Source organism: Hevea brasiliensis, chromosome 1, assembly GCF_030052815.1.
Source record: "Hevea brasiliensis isolate MT/VB/25A 57/8 chromosome 1, ASM3005281v1, whole genome shotgun sequence".
Classification (NCBI taxonomy): domain Eukaryota; kingdom Viridiplantae; phylum Streptophyta; class Magnoliopsida; order Malpighiales; family Euphorbiaceae; genus Hevea; species Hevea brasiliensis.
Window position 1 is genome coordinate 111,283,829 of NC_079493.1, and position 15,288 is coordinate 111,299,116.

A 15,288-nucleotide genomic window follows, 5' to 3' on the forward strand; every position below is an offset into this window, starting at 1 on the left:
ATTAAAGTTAAGTATTTAAAATAAAATAACTGAAGAGATGATGGGTCCAATTTACGCTAAAACATAGGTCACTTCGGACCAAGAAATTTGTTGCGCAACAATTTCACTTGCAATTGCAGTTACAATTTCAATTTGTAACAATTTTGAAATGTTTAATTATGTTCCTCCACATGATACATTAGCCTCCAATCTTATTCTTGCACCTTTCAATCGATTGTTACTTGGAAATTATCAGTTGGAAAGATAGTTTTTGAACTCCTAACAAGAAGGAAGATCCTTAGGTGGAGGCAAAACAGATTGATTTGGGCCTTTCCCATTCTCAACAACAAATGCTGTTTTCAAACCCCAACCTGTTTGCAGCTCTAATTAACAATGCATGAACCATACCTTTAGAAAAGAGAATAAGAAAATCATTGCCACGATTAAGAGGTTAAATAAACATAAAAACAAGAAAAGCATTACTCTTAGTGCATCATGCCCTATATATGGTTATGTAACTGAAAATACCTGGATTATTTGCCCTGAACCTTATGGCAGTCCATCCTCCAGTAGGTACTCCAACTGCATTTCTTTCAGGAGGATCAACCAAGTTAAATTTTGCTGGGTCCTTCTTAGGATCAAAGTTTCCAATCCCAGTTCCAACTACAAAGAAATTGTAGCCATATAGATGGAATGGGCGCGACTGAACAGTGAGAAGATTTGCATCTCGAAGTACTAATTGCACAGTTGAATTTAGGCAATTTTACTGAGCCTAGTGCCTGAGGTAGTGCCAAGATTGGCAGTAAGAGGTGCCCCAGTATAATTGAATGGTGTTAGAGGGTTATCTGGGAAATTTGTTCTAAATACCCCCCTTGATGTTGAAGTAGTGAGCTTGAAGGAGGCCAATTTGAGGCATTACAATAGTTATGTTGTTCAAGGAAGCTATGAGCTGAGTTCCATTCAAGCAAGATGGACAAGGATTCATAACTAAACCAATTGTATAGAAAAGATGTTTGTCCACTTTAAGAGGTACATTTGCCACTTTAAGAGGTACATTTGCTGGGAATTGTGGAGCGTTTGGGCTTCTAAGCTTGGAATTATAGCTAAGAGCGAAAGCTGTGTCATTAGGTGCTGGAAGTTGGGAAAGGATATCAATTACAGTGTTTGGGATGCTTTTATATTGTACTATAGCAGTGGCAGTTTTATTGTCAATGGAAAGTGGTGCATCCATGAAAGGCCTGGCAGCCATGAAATATCTGCTAGGCAACTGTATTGCTTGAACAAGAACGTTTGTGGTTTGGCCTGGTGCTGATGAAGAAGCACTAGTGCCTATGCCATTATTTAGAGGACCCATCACTAGAGCCAGAGCTAGAGAGCTGCAAGCATTGGTGTTGGAGCATTGTGAACACAAGGGGGATCAAAATTGCCATGTTGGACTTTCTTGCATATTGTTGGAATCTAGGTGGATCATTCTCACACAGGTTGGCATGGGAGACTTGACAAGTGGGGCCACATTAGCGTGACTTAAGCCACATCAGCCCATTCGGCCAAGTGAATTGGAGGAGCTTTTTATGCTTATTTGGATTTGCCATGTGCTGACACATTTTATTGGTCTCCACTATATTAAAAAAAGGTTGCTACCACCTAAAGTGTTGCTGCCACCTTATGGTCCCCACTACATAAAGGGCTGCTATAAAGCAAGTGGTCCCAAATGGTCCCCCCCCCCCCTAAGGGGACGCCCCATCTCATTGAGAAGCCTTGTATTTTTGTCTTTTTAGCCATGTTGGCACACTTTTAGGGTTTTGGCACCCTTTTAGGGTTTTAGAGATACTATATATAACCCAAGATATTCAGATTGTATTTGGCAGCCTTCATTTTTCTAGTTTTAGTGTGAGCATTAGGGTGAGAACTCCATTGCTGGAGCTTGAGTTTCGTCTATGTTTCTTCCATGTTTCTTGAAAGAACTTGGATTCTAGCAACATGAACCCCTTGCTAGTTTTATTTTGATGATCAATATGCTTTAGCTTGTTACTATTTGTGTATTGACACTTGAGTTTTCAATCTGAAATTCTGCCTTGTTTGGATGATTAAAGATCTTGGTTCTAATATTTAGATGTTGTGTTTCTTGGCATCCTAGGAGTGCTCATCATTTGGGTATCAGACCCTTGGCATCTAACAAGGTATTTATCCATTAAAACTACTTTTTTTTTTTTCTGTTTGGTTAACTATAATAGTCAGCCATTGTAGGACCTTTAGATATCTATTAGTTTCTTCATCTGGTACCTTGTTCTTTGTAGCCAAATCAAATTTGCATTTTAGGATAATGATTTTTCTTCTTTTTTTTGTTTGAACTTTTGCTGGCTAAAACTTGGCAGTGTTAATTTTAGTGTAGGATTTTGCTTAATCTTAGATAAAATCTCTTGTTCATCTTGTTTTCCTTGAGTTTGTCTGTAGGATTAGAGTTAATCAAGCTAAAACCTATCTTTGACACTAGCTATTTGCCTATTGAGTTATATGATATCAAGTCTGAGTATGTTAAATTGGCTAATTAATGCTTGGGATGTGCCTGTGTGCTAGTGGGTAGAGCTTGATTTGGATTGCCAAAGTACTTGAGTGGTATCAGTAGTTGATTCTGCAATTTTTATCCTTTACATCAGTATAAAAGAAAAAAAAAAAAAGGAGATTGGATTGTAAATGAAAATCCTTGAATTAGCTACTGCATATATTGCTGAGTTGTGTTGTGCTGAAAAATTAGCAAGCTGACATAAGTGATGAAATTGTGAATTGTGAAGTTAAACACTGAATTTGAGCCTGATAATCTACCAACATCTTTGGGTATTACTAGACACCTCACATGCCATATTTGATGTGAAAATTCCACTGTTTGCATATCGAACCAAATTTTGCGGCAGACATGATCAAATTTAGTTAACACACCAAACCAACCCAGAAAACTCTGAAACTTTACAGGTTGATTATACTCCATTTCAGTAGTTTTTTTGTCAATTTTAGGGTTTTGTGACATTGTTTTCCTATCGAACCAAAATTTTGTGGCAGAGCTAATCAAATTTCGTTCACCTAGTAAACTCATCCAGAAACTCCTGAAATTTTACCAGTAGTTAGTCAGTATTGGGCTGCCTATGTCTACCAAAATTCAGATCAAAATATATTCGTTTGTGTGGTGAACCAAAATTGTTGCATATTTTTGGTTAATTGTGTGAACTACTGGTATTTGTGCAAAGTTGGCTATGAAATTGAAAGTTTGAGCTTGATTTCATTCTATTAGGTTGTCTCTCATACAGTTTTCAAAAATCATACCATTTAGTTCACATTTTCTTCTACTTTTGGTATCTTCCATTTCTTTGGCTCTAGTGTCACACTCTCTGGTTATTGCAATTTCGTTTCTTCCAGTTTCGTTTGTTGATTATTTTTGATAAAATTAGAAAGTATTTGTGCTTGTTTGTGAATTTTAGTTCCCAAAGGAACAAGGGAATCAAACTCTTGAGTGGTAAAAGGCAAGAGTGTGTGAGTGCCAAAAGAGGGTAAGAGCCTGAAATTTGTGCGAAAACACTTGAGCTAAACACTTGAGAGGGTGAGCCATTTCTATTAACTTCGTTTTCTTGCAGCCAAATCATGTCTTAATTCCAAGAGACAAGTGGTAGTAGTGGAGGTAATGAAGAAAAAAGGGAGTTTCCTGATGATCGAGTTTTTAAAGAATCCGTAGCACAAAGCTTTGGAAGGATGAATTTGCAAATGAATGACTTTAGAGATGAATTGGATGTATTGAGGGGAATGAGAAATGAAATGACCAGCTTTATGGAAGAGATGAGAAGGGACAGAGAAGATAGAAATAGGAGGAATGATGGGGGAGCAAATGTGGGAAATCAGAATGTAAATGAAGGTAGATTTCGGGCAGAACATAGGAATGAAGGGTATGAAGAAGCTGAATGGAATGATGATGAGTATGATGAAGCTTATGACTATGGCAACTACCATTATGGTGGAAAAGTATATAGACCACCTAGGGTTAGAGGGCCTAGGGGAAGAAGGGGTGGCAGAAATTTTAGGTTTGGTGATCATTGGGATAGAGATGGGAATGAGGAGAGGGTTGATGGGAATTTAGCTAGTATAAAAATGCAAATTCCACCTTTTCATGGGAAGGATAATCCAGATGTTTATTTGGAGTGGGAGAGACAGGTGGAGTTGATTTTTGAGTGCCACCATTATTCTGAAAAGAAGAAAGTGAAGTTAGCAGCTGTAGAATTCAAAGAGTATGCAATTGTATGGTGGGATGAGTTGTTGAGTAGGAGGAGGAGAAATGGGCAACGAACCGTGGAGACATGGGACGAAATGAAGGGAATCTTAAGAAATATGTTTGTGCCACCTTACTACCACAGAGAGCTGCTTCAAAGGTTACAAAAACTCACTCAAGGTACTAAAAGTGTCGAAGAATACTATAAGCCATGGAGATAGCTTTGATTAGAGCTGATGTTGAGAAGGATCGGGAAGCTACAATGGTTCGATTTTTGAATGGGTTAAATCCTGAAATTGCTAATATTGTGGAGCTGTAACCTTGTGTGGAGGTGGAGGATATGCTATAAATGATACTTAAAGTGGAGAAGCAACTAAAAAGGAAGAATGTGGCTAGATATGCACCAGCCAACCATTCGGCTCCTAGGAGTAATTGGAAGTCGAATCAGTCTGCACCTTCAAGGGTGGAGAAAGAAGTTCCCAAATTCAAGAAAGAAGAATTGAAAGGAAAGGAGAAAGTAGAGGAGAAGAACAAGGGAGTTCCTACTAGGACTAGAGAATTGAAGTGTTTTAAGTGTTTGGGAAATGGACATTATGCCTCACAATGTCCAAATAAAAGAGTGATGGTTGTTAGGGAAAATGGAGAGTAAGAAAGTGAAGAGGAAAGGGAGGAAGAATCTCATAATGTTGATGAGCATGAGGATGATTGCTACGATGAGGGAGATCAGCCACCTATTGTTGGCAATATCCTTGTTACCATGCGCACACTTAGTGCACAAGTGAGTATGGAGTGTGGTGATGAAATGCAAAGGGAGAACATCTTCCATTCTAGGTGCTTGGTGAATGACAAGTTGTGTAGTGTGATTGTAGATGGTGGGAGCTGTTGTAATGTGGCTAGTTCACTCTTGGTGGACAAGTTAGGTTTGCCTACTACTACACATCCAAAACCATATGGCTTGCAATGGTTGAATGACTGTGGGAAGTTGAGGGTTACAAAACAGGTGGTGGTGCCATTCACCATTGGCAAGTATCATGATGAAGTACTTTGTGATGTTGTGCCTATGGTTGCTAAGCATCTTTTGTTGGGCCGTCCATGGCAGTGTGATAGAAGTGTTGTGCATGATGGTAGGAAGAACAGGTACACGGTCACTAAGGAAGGTCGAACATACTCATTGCTTCCTATGACACCAGCTCAAGTGCATGAAAATCAAATGAGGATTCTTAGATCCATTGAAGAAAAGAAAGAAACTTGGAGAGAAGAACTTAGAGAGGCCGAGCTGGATGAGAGTAAAAAGAAAGAGAAGAGAGAAGAAAAAGAGAGAAAAAGAAAAACAAAAGAAAAGAAAATGAGAACAAATGAGAAAAAGGAAAGCTCGGGGCAAAAGGAGAGTGGAGAGAAAAGAATGAGTTTGTATGTGAAGGAAAGAGAAGTTAGAGAGGCTTTATATTCAGGAAGACCTCTTTGTGTACTTATGCACAAGGAGGTTAATTTATGTGTTACTGACCTTGATTCACATTTGCCTAGTGATGCTTTGTCTCTTATATAGGAATATGAAGATGTCTTCTCGAATGAGTTGCCACCAGGATTGCCACCTATCAGAGGGATTGAGCACCAGATTGACTTAATACCTAGAGCACAAATACCGAATAGACCAGCATACAGAACAAATCCTAAAGAAATAAAAGAGTTACAAAGGCAAGTGGAGGAGCTTATGGAGAAGGGCTATGTTAGGGAGAGCATGAGCCCATACGCTGTACCTGTGTTGCTAGTGCCTAAGAAGAATGAGACTTATCACATGTGTGTGGATTGTAGGGCCATCAATAAAATCACTGTAAAGTATAAACACCCAATCCCTCACCTTGATGATATGCTTGATGAGTTGCATGGTGCAAGTGTGTTTTCTAAGATAGATTTGAAAAGTGGTTACCACCAAATAAGAATGAAAATTGGTGATGAGTGGAAAACTGCTTTCAAAACTAAATATGGGTTGTATGAATGGATGGTAATGCCATTTGGGCTCACAAATGCTCTTAGCACTTTTATGCGTTTGATGAATCATGTGTTGAGGAATTTCATTGGAAAATTTGTTGTTGTGTATTTTAATGACATTTTGATTTACAGTAGTAACATAGACGAGCATTTGCATCACTTGAGACTTGTTTTTGATGTGTTGAGAAATGAGAAATTGTATGCGAATGCGAAAAAGTGTTCATTTTGCTTGGATAAGGTTGTTTTTCTTGGTTTTGTTGTAAGTAGTAAAGGTGTACAGGTTGATGAAGAGAAAATCAAAGCCATTAGAGATTGGTCAATTCCTAAGAATGTGCCTGAGGTTAGGAGTTTCCATGGATTAGCTAATTTCTATAGGCAATTTGTGCCTAATTTTAGTACAATTGTTGCTCCTTTGAATGAATTGGTGAAAAAGAATGTTGCATTTGAGTGGAAAAAGAAACATGAACATGCATTTTCTGAACTTAAAGATAGATTGTGTTTTGCACTATAGACCCTTATTTTGTGATGAGTATGTGCATTGAGGCCGTGGGAAATCCGATGATGAAAAATTATATGACTGTAAGATGTAATTCGAGGCATGGAGCTGAATTATTAATTCCGTGGCATGATATTAAAAATATAAAAATAATAATAAAGTTTTAGGAAAATTAATTTAATTAAATTTAAATAAAATTTTATTTTGTTTAAATTTAATATGGGTAGTTCTTAAATCAATCTAACTAAGTTTAATTGGGTTCCATGGGCCTAAGAAAGCCTAGTTAGGAATTTTAAATGGGACACATTTAATTATTTTTTAAAAATTAAAATAACAAAATATCTCTCTCCTCCTTGGCCCCACTCTCTTCCTTACTCCCTATTGGTGCCTTCCATTTTTTCCTGTCTTCCTATTGGTTGAAACACCTCACCTATATCCCAGTCTTAATCGAATTTTGCAATCGTAGTTGTTTAAGCCATCTAAACTTTATCACCCTAAGACTCCAAACCCTACCACACCTCTTCTTCACTCCCTATTGGTGCCATCCATTTTTTCCTGTCTTCCTATTGGTTGAAACACCTCACCCATATCCCAGTCTTATTCGAATTATGCAATCGTAGTTGTTTAAGTCATCTAAACTTTATTACCCTAAGACTCCAAACCCTACCACACCTCTTCCTCACTCCCTATTGGTGCCTTCCATTTTTTCCTGTTTTCCTATTGGTTGAAACACCTCACCCATATCCCAGTCTTATTCGAATTCTGCAATCGTAGTTGTTTAAGTCATCTAAACTTTATCACCCTAAGACTTCAAACCCTATCACACCTCTCTCCCAAAACCCAATAAATACCCTACTAGAGAAGGGAAGAGGGGAGATGGGAGGAAAGAGAAAGAGAAAATTCAGAGCTATAGGAAATTTAGAGATATTGAAGACTCTATGAGTTCTTCCTTATTTTTTCTTTTCTTTAAGAAGATTTTCATAAAAGATATCTGGAAGGTCAGTTTTTATTGTTTTCTTTTCAAGATCTATGCCACACAATATTTTAATTCTATGCTCTTTGTCTTCAATTTATTTTATATGTTCATATAGATCATGTAATCATGTTTATTGAGGGGATACACAACTCTGCACATGTTTAGTTTTTGTCTCTCGTATTTTTATTATTTTTCTTTATTTTCTGAATCTGTAAAAAATTTGTAAAAATTATATTCATATTCTACACGAAATTTCATTAATTTTAGGCTCAAGAATCACTAAAAAAGTTTTAATATTTTGTAAGTTATGGCTATTTGAAGTTAGGATTCCTGTAAAATCTAATTTTTAGGATATCCGACTTGTGGAGCCCATATCTCCCTTATTCCTTAATATTTTTGTGTAAATCTAGTGTCTAAAATTAACTTCATAATCTTATGAATCTTTTCCAATCGGTTTTGCATTCATATCTATTGTGGTTAATGAGTTATGAATTTTACAAAAAAGTAGTACGATTCTGTCACTTAGAAAAGTTACGATTTATGTAGACCATTCGGCTAGGGTTTTGTTTGATTTATAAATTTTATGATCTTGTATGATATGTAGGCTGTCTTCTGTAATTTTTTTTTTTATGATTTTTAGGAATGTATAACTATTTTTAAAAAATCAGATTCCTTGCTACCGTTAATATGCCAGAATTTGAAAATTTTATATTTATGCATGTTCTTGTATTTTCTTGGGTTTTAATTGATATTTGATATATTTTTCTCTATTCTTTCAATTCAAGAAGTGTTATGAAGTGTTTGGATCATGTTAGAAGACTTAGACCATTAGGTAGTTGTAACTAATTAGGAATCTTAACCCTTTAGGAGACTAGAGTTAGAATCCAATGTAAATTGTTATTAATATTTTCTTTATTTCTTTTATTTTCTTTAGTTTCTTTTTTTTTTATTACAAACAAAATTGGTAAGTAGCCCTAAGATAAGTACCAAAGAGGGCATTGGCGTGGAGCTTATATGGAGCTAAACGGGAGTAAGCCAGGGATATCATTGTCATGCTAGAAGAGAAAACCCTTTTTTAAGGGTAGCTTGCCCCAATGGCAACTGCATTTACCAACAAGTAAGTAGCTCTAGACTTTTTGAATAACCATTGGCATGAAATTATAGTAATAATAAAACTTTTATTTGCTAAATTAAAATTAACTTTGTTTTTAATTTAACTGACTTTTGCATGTAATTAATTTAAATAAATACTTTGTAAATTAAAATTAATATTGTTTGTAAATTAAACTAACATTGGCATGTAAAATAAATTTAATTTAATACTTGATAATTGTAAAATAAATTTGTATGTTAGAAATCTTTATTAGGTTGTGATTGTTTGGGCGTTATGTGATATTAGAATAAATTACACATGTACATAATTAACTTAATTCAATTATCCTTAGGTAACTTGGTGAAAATTAATTAATTAGGTTAAATAGAAACGTAGGGTTATTTGAAATTGAATTTGTTTGTAAATTAAATTCTCAATAATAAATTAATTTTAGTCATCTGGTAAATATCATTTAAATAATTAGCAACCCTATAGATAGGAATTACTTGTGCATGAAAATTGTGTGTAAACAACAACCCTTTTGTGAATTACTTGCGTGTGTAGGATTAGAATTGCATTTTTTAGGATGAAGTTTAATAAAGGAATGATAAACAAGGCTTTAAGAAACATTAGTACAGGATTGGCACTCGAATTAACGAGGTTAGACCAGGCGTAAGGGGTGCCTAACACCTTCCCCTTACCTACCCATTATCCCGAACCTAGACATTGGGCTATGGTAATGACGATTGTGGAAACTCTGCAAGGAGTAAGTTGCTATCCATGACCCTCGAAAGAAACACTGAATATGTCCCGGTTATTACTCTAGTGGTGACTCCTGTCTATCTATGTCTTCGTGGCATAAATCCTTAGTACCGTGGTAGTGTTATGGGAAGATGGTACTTACCAGTGGTTTGATTCTATTAGGATTGTATGAAGTGCATGTCTAAGAAATGCTGTCTAAGGAGGTGGTACTTAAGTGAGACCATTGTGACTCCACCATTTTTCCTAGACATTACCTGGTGTATTTTATATAATTCTAATGGATGATATTTTGCCTCACGGCCCCCTCCCCTACAGTTTGGCGACTCCACTGGGGACTAAATGGATAGTTACTCCAACATGTTTCTATTAGTCTAATATTATTCCTCTGTTAAACTTTTTGCATTGCACTACACTATTACACGGATCACCCTTACCCTTTTTAGCCCCGTTAGTACTAGCCAAGGAGACCATAGCTCTACTCGAGCTATGACGAATTGGTGAATACTAGCACCCCATGCCCGTACCTTTGAGTATATAAAAGAGCCACAGCTCCGGTCGTTGTACTTAATGGACAAGCTCTCACATGGGTGACCCTTTTCTTATCTGATGAAGCCCATGAGCCATAGATTTTAACCCTAGGCACCCCGTAGATTTTTGTTGTGCTAGATTTATAACCTTGCTATTTAAACCATAAGTTCTAGTAGTAGTTGAGATGAACCTAGGCCTATGCATAGGCCCAATGTGTGTATAGGCCCAAGTCCATTTCAAAACCCATGTTAAGCAAGAGGATGCTTACTTATGGTTAAACTTTAAGGATATAAATCCTTTGTTTGTGAGGGAAGGATCGTCCTGGACCACCCTCTGTTGGTGTGTCCAGTGTACTAGCCTAGGATAGAATTTTTTCTTACCCTGCACGTGAGAGTTGAAGGTATAAGGGGGCGAAGATTCAGTTCTGGAGATTTTTTTTTTTAGGTTTTGATTCAGTCTTTGATCTGATTTTAGTTCAGTTTATATGGTCTGGTTTTGGTTCAGTTTTGGTTCTATTGGTATGGTTCGATTTTGGTTTTGTAAAAGTAAAGGCAAAAAAAAAAAAAGGAGAAAAAAAGAAAAAAATGGTCCATTCATGCATTGCATTCATGTACATAGCATACTTAGGTTAACCCTTAAATCCTATTTTGTTGAGCAAACATAGCCTCAAAACACACTAAAGAGACTTCCAATCAGGTCACTTAGGTTAGGGAAAGGGATGAGACTAGTAAGGATTTCACCTGCACTACTTAAGATGAAAGAAACTATGGCCGTGATTAATGAAATATTGAACGCTAATATGTTTGAGCTAGAAGAGACAATTGAGGTCATCTTTAGAAAGAGGCCCCAAGGTAGGCCAATTAAGTTGCATTAAAGTTATTAAGGTTCAAATTGTGTCTCATACCCCAAGGAGATTTTTTCCAATTCAGCCAACCCTTATCTGAAGTTTTGGAGCGTTTCAAAGCTCAAGACCTCCTACAGCTCTTAGCACCCAGACCACTACCAAATCCACTCCAACCTAGCTATGATATCAACCAATGTTGCCGGTCCTACCAATCCCATAGTCATGACACCGACTGATACTTTCAAAAGTATGATATCTAAGACCTAATTGATGCCAAAAGGATAATTGACCCAGAAAATCAACCCAAAAGCCCCATGCCTAACCAAAATTTCTACCTACTCTAGGTATCTACATGATCTCCATCACTCTAAATAAACCTAACAGAATTATTGACTTTATCCAACCCATCCAAAAGCCCAATGAACCTATCCAACCCATCCAAAAGCCTAATGAACCTCAATCTATAATGATTATTGACATTTATGATAATTCTAGCTATGATGAGGGTCCTTTGGATGTCTGGCTGATTCTGATGAGGAGATAATTGCATTATAACTAGATGGTTCAGTTCTACTAATGTTTGATTTTCAAGTTGTTGGGATCTATAAAAACTAGATGGATCTAAAAGTGGCTACTATGAAGAAAGGCTGAAGTTTTTTCTTAGCATAGGCCTAGGAGAAAGTATAAATGGTTTAGTGACTTTTCTTGAGATAAAGGGGCAGATCACGAGTCATGGTTTAGGCTATGAGCTAACAGAAGAGGAAGAAGGGCTAAAGCCTCCTAAGTTCTTGAAAGAGGGGGCAATTACCTTGACATATGATTAGGGGTTACCACATGTGAAAGAGCTAAAGCAGAAAATCAACACCATTAATCTAAGGACTGCATGAAAAGCCAAACACCTAAAGCTACACCTCTATGTTTGAGTCTATCTTTTGTAATGCTCACAGTAGTGATATTGATGTTTCCAATTTTGATGTACTTGATAAAGATTTCGAGGTAAAGATCAATAACATTCCCAGTCCTTCTGTTTACTTGTTTGATGTTTATTCTAATGGGCATATGCATGGCATTCATAATCATTTAGAATCTATTTTTGTTAATGCATCAAAATCGATCTCTATTAATTTGGGTACACCAAATAATCCTAAAGACATTAAGTTAACCGAAGATTTAACCCAAGAAGAAAGAGATAAATTTATAGCCTTGTTATTAATGTACCAAGAAGCACATGCCTCGAGCTTAAAATCAGATGGCCGATTCCCAAGCCACACTGGTGTCCCTATAGGAAAAGAGTGATCAAAAGTTGACTTAGCTAGTTATCCTAATGAGGAGTAAAATTTTATGCTATGAAGGATTAGTAGTAGCACATGTGGACCTAAAAGGAGAAGGAAAATGATATGAAGACATAAGGAGGTCTCTGGAAGTGAGAGAATACTTGTAATAAGCCTACAAAAGAGATAGAGTAACAATTCATAGATTAGCCACTCAACTTACTTTAGCTGGGGGGCAATTCTACAAACTCTTATGTGTGATAGAAAAATAGACATAGCAAATAATGAAAGAAATACATACAGGAAATGTGTGGTCCCCATATGAATGGAAATGTTCTAGTTGGGAAAAAATGTTCGAAACCTATAAGGATTGGCCTGAAAAACTCCCTTATGTTCTTTAAGATTATCATAGTACTACAAGGACATCCACAAGGGCAACCCCATTCTCTTTAGTGTATGGGACTAAAGTAATGCTATCCATTAAGTAAGAGGTCAGATCCTTAAGAGTGATGCTAGAAGCTAAGATCCTAAAAAATGAGTGGGCTTAAAAGAGATATGATGAACTAGCTTTGATTGATGAAAAGAGGATGTGAGCCTTATATCATATGCAGGCTTATTAGAGGAAGATAGCTAGAGCCTTAATAAGAAGGTGAAGCCAAGAAAGATCAAAAAGGGAGACATGTTTTTGAAACAAGCTCGGCCCGTCCCTTTTGATTTAAGAGGAAAGTTTAACCTAAGCTAGGATGGTCCATACATAGTCAAAAAAATCTTGCTACTATAAGAATATTAGACCTGGATGGGAATGAATTTCAAGAACCAGTCAATTTAGACAGGCTTAAATGGTACTTTGTGTGAGACAGGCCCGCTAGGCTGAAAACCTGCAAAAGGCGGTCTAGGCAAAAGTAAGGGTCAAAGAAAAAAGAAAAGAAAAGAAAAGAAAAAAATGCTAGATTGAAAACTTGCAAAAGGCAGTCTAGGTGAGAAGATCTGGGTGGAAAACCTGAAAAGGCCATTTGGCAGGTTATAAAGCTTATTTCTAACTTTGGAAGGTTAGAAATTTGGCAAAACTAAATGTAAGAGGGAGTAATGGTGTACCTGAATAAATAAAGAAGTTTTTATTGCATTAAGTAGGAATAGGTTTTATTTAATTATGATTGTGAATGTTTGTGTCTTGAGGGATACATCAAAAGATTAAGTAATTGAACTACATTGTTTTGATTTAACCTATTGTCTTGTGAGCATAATAGAATAGGTGCTTGATATGAATATCCTGGTAATTGTCTAATTTCAAAAAAAAAAAAAAAAAGAGAAAAAGAACAAGAAAAGGAAAAGAAAAAAAGAGAGCTCGCTAAGTGGAAAACCCGAAAGGGCTACTTAGGCAAAAGTTAGAGTAAGCCCGCTGAAATGAAAACTCGAAAGAGCATTTCAAGCAAAAGTTAGGGCACAGAGAATAGAGTTCATGAAAAAAAAAAGAGTCAAGGCAGAAACCATGGGGGGAGAGAAGAAAAAGAAAAATCAGAAGGAAATTGTATTGTGACCTTGAGGAAGTCATTTTTGGTGAACAGTTCTTCTCAAAAATTTTGAGGTTATAAGAAAGTTTTTGCAAAAAGAGGTCTCCCAGAGGACTAAGTTTTTTTTAGAATCTCTAGTAAAATTAGCATGCCCATGATAGGAAGCAGCATACAGGAAGCATAAAAATCATAGAGAATTTTGAGACCCAGTCATCCTAATTTTTTTTTCAAATCATGAATTAGATATTTTTTGGTAAGTCCTTAGACGTTGTTTAGGGCGCATGACATAGTTGTGTAAGGCATAGAAGAACATGCATCAACATGTCACCTGTGAGTATGTAAGGCATAGAATAACATGCATCACCACAGTTTCAATTATCGAACTACGAGGGGATCTGATTCTTCCTCAGGATAGCGAGGGGGATACGTAGGTAGTTTAGGACAGTGGTCCTAAATACGAACCCACAACATTGCATGACAGATGTTTTTTTGGTAAGTCCTTAGACATTGTTTAGGGCACATGGCATAGTTGTGTAAGGCGTAGAAGAACATGCATAAACATGTCACCTATAAGTGTGTAAGGCATAGAAGAATATGCATCACCACAGTTTCAATTATCGAACTACGAGGGGGTCTGATTCTTCCTCAGGATAGCGAGGGGGATACGTAGGTAGTTTAGGACCGCAGTCCTAAATACGAACCTACAACATTTCATGACAGATATTTTTTGATAAGTCCTTAGACGTTGTTTAGGGCATATGGCATAGTTGTGTAAGGCGTAGAAGAACACGCATCAACATGTCACCTGTAGGTGTGTAAGGCGTAGAAGAACATGCATCACCACAGTTTCATGTGTCAAACTATGAGTGGGTCTGATTCTTTCTCAGGATAGCGAGGGGGATACGTAGGTAGTTTAGGACTGCGGCCCTAAATACGAATCCGCAACATTTCAAATCATACGGTTGCCATTGTCATGACACAGAGTGTATCGAGAGAGCAAGATGCACTCAATTTTCACATGACACAGTTATCACTATTATGAGACCGTAGCTAGTCTCACGACGCAGAGTGTATCGACAGAGCAAGATACACTCATTTTTCACATGACACAGTTATTACTATTATGAGACCGTAACTAGTCTCATAACATAGAGTATGTCAACCGAGCAAGATATACTTGATCCTCATAGCCAATGTTTCATAGTTATTAGAAATTTGAGTTTTACTTTGACGAAACTTGAGCAATGCTTTCGCATTGATTTCAACTTTCGCCAAAGTGGGGGGCAAACTGTATACCCTTATTTTGTGATGAGTATGTGCATTGAGGCCGTGGGAAACCCGATGATGAAAAATTATATGACTGTAAGATGTAATTGGAGGTATGGAGCTGAATTATTAATTCTGTGGCATGATATTAAAAAAATAAAAATAATAATAAAGTTTTGGGGAAATTAATTTAATTAAATTTAAATAAAATTTTATTTTGTTTAAATTTAATATGGGTAGTTCTTAAATGAATCTAACCAAGTTTAATTGGGCTCCATGGGCCTAAGAAAGCCTAGTTAGGAATTTTAAATGGGACCCATT

At 36.6% G+C, this 15,288-nt stretch overlaps 1 pseudogene; it reads right to left on the reverse strand.

The window, feature by feature from the left end:
* Nucleotides 1-258: 258 nt before the first annotated feature.
* LOC110664820 (laccase-11-like) overlaps nt 259-15,288 on the reverse strand; it is a 33,647-nt pseudogene continuing 18,617 nt past the window's right edge.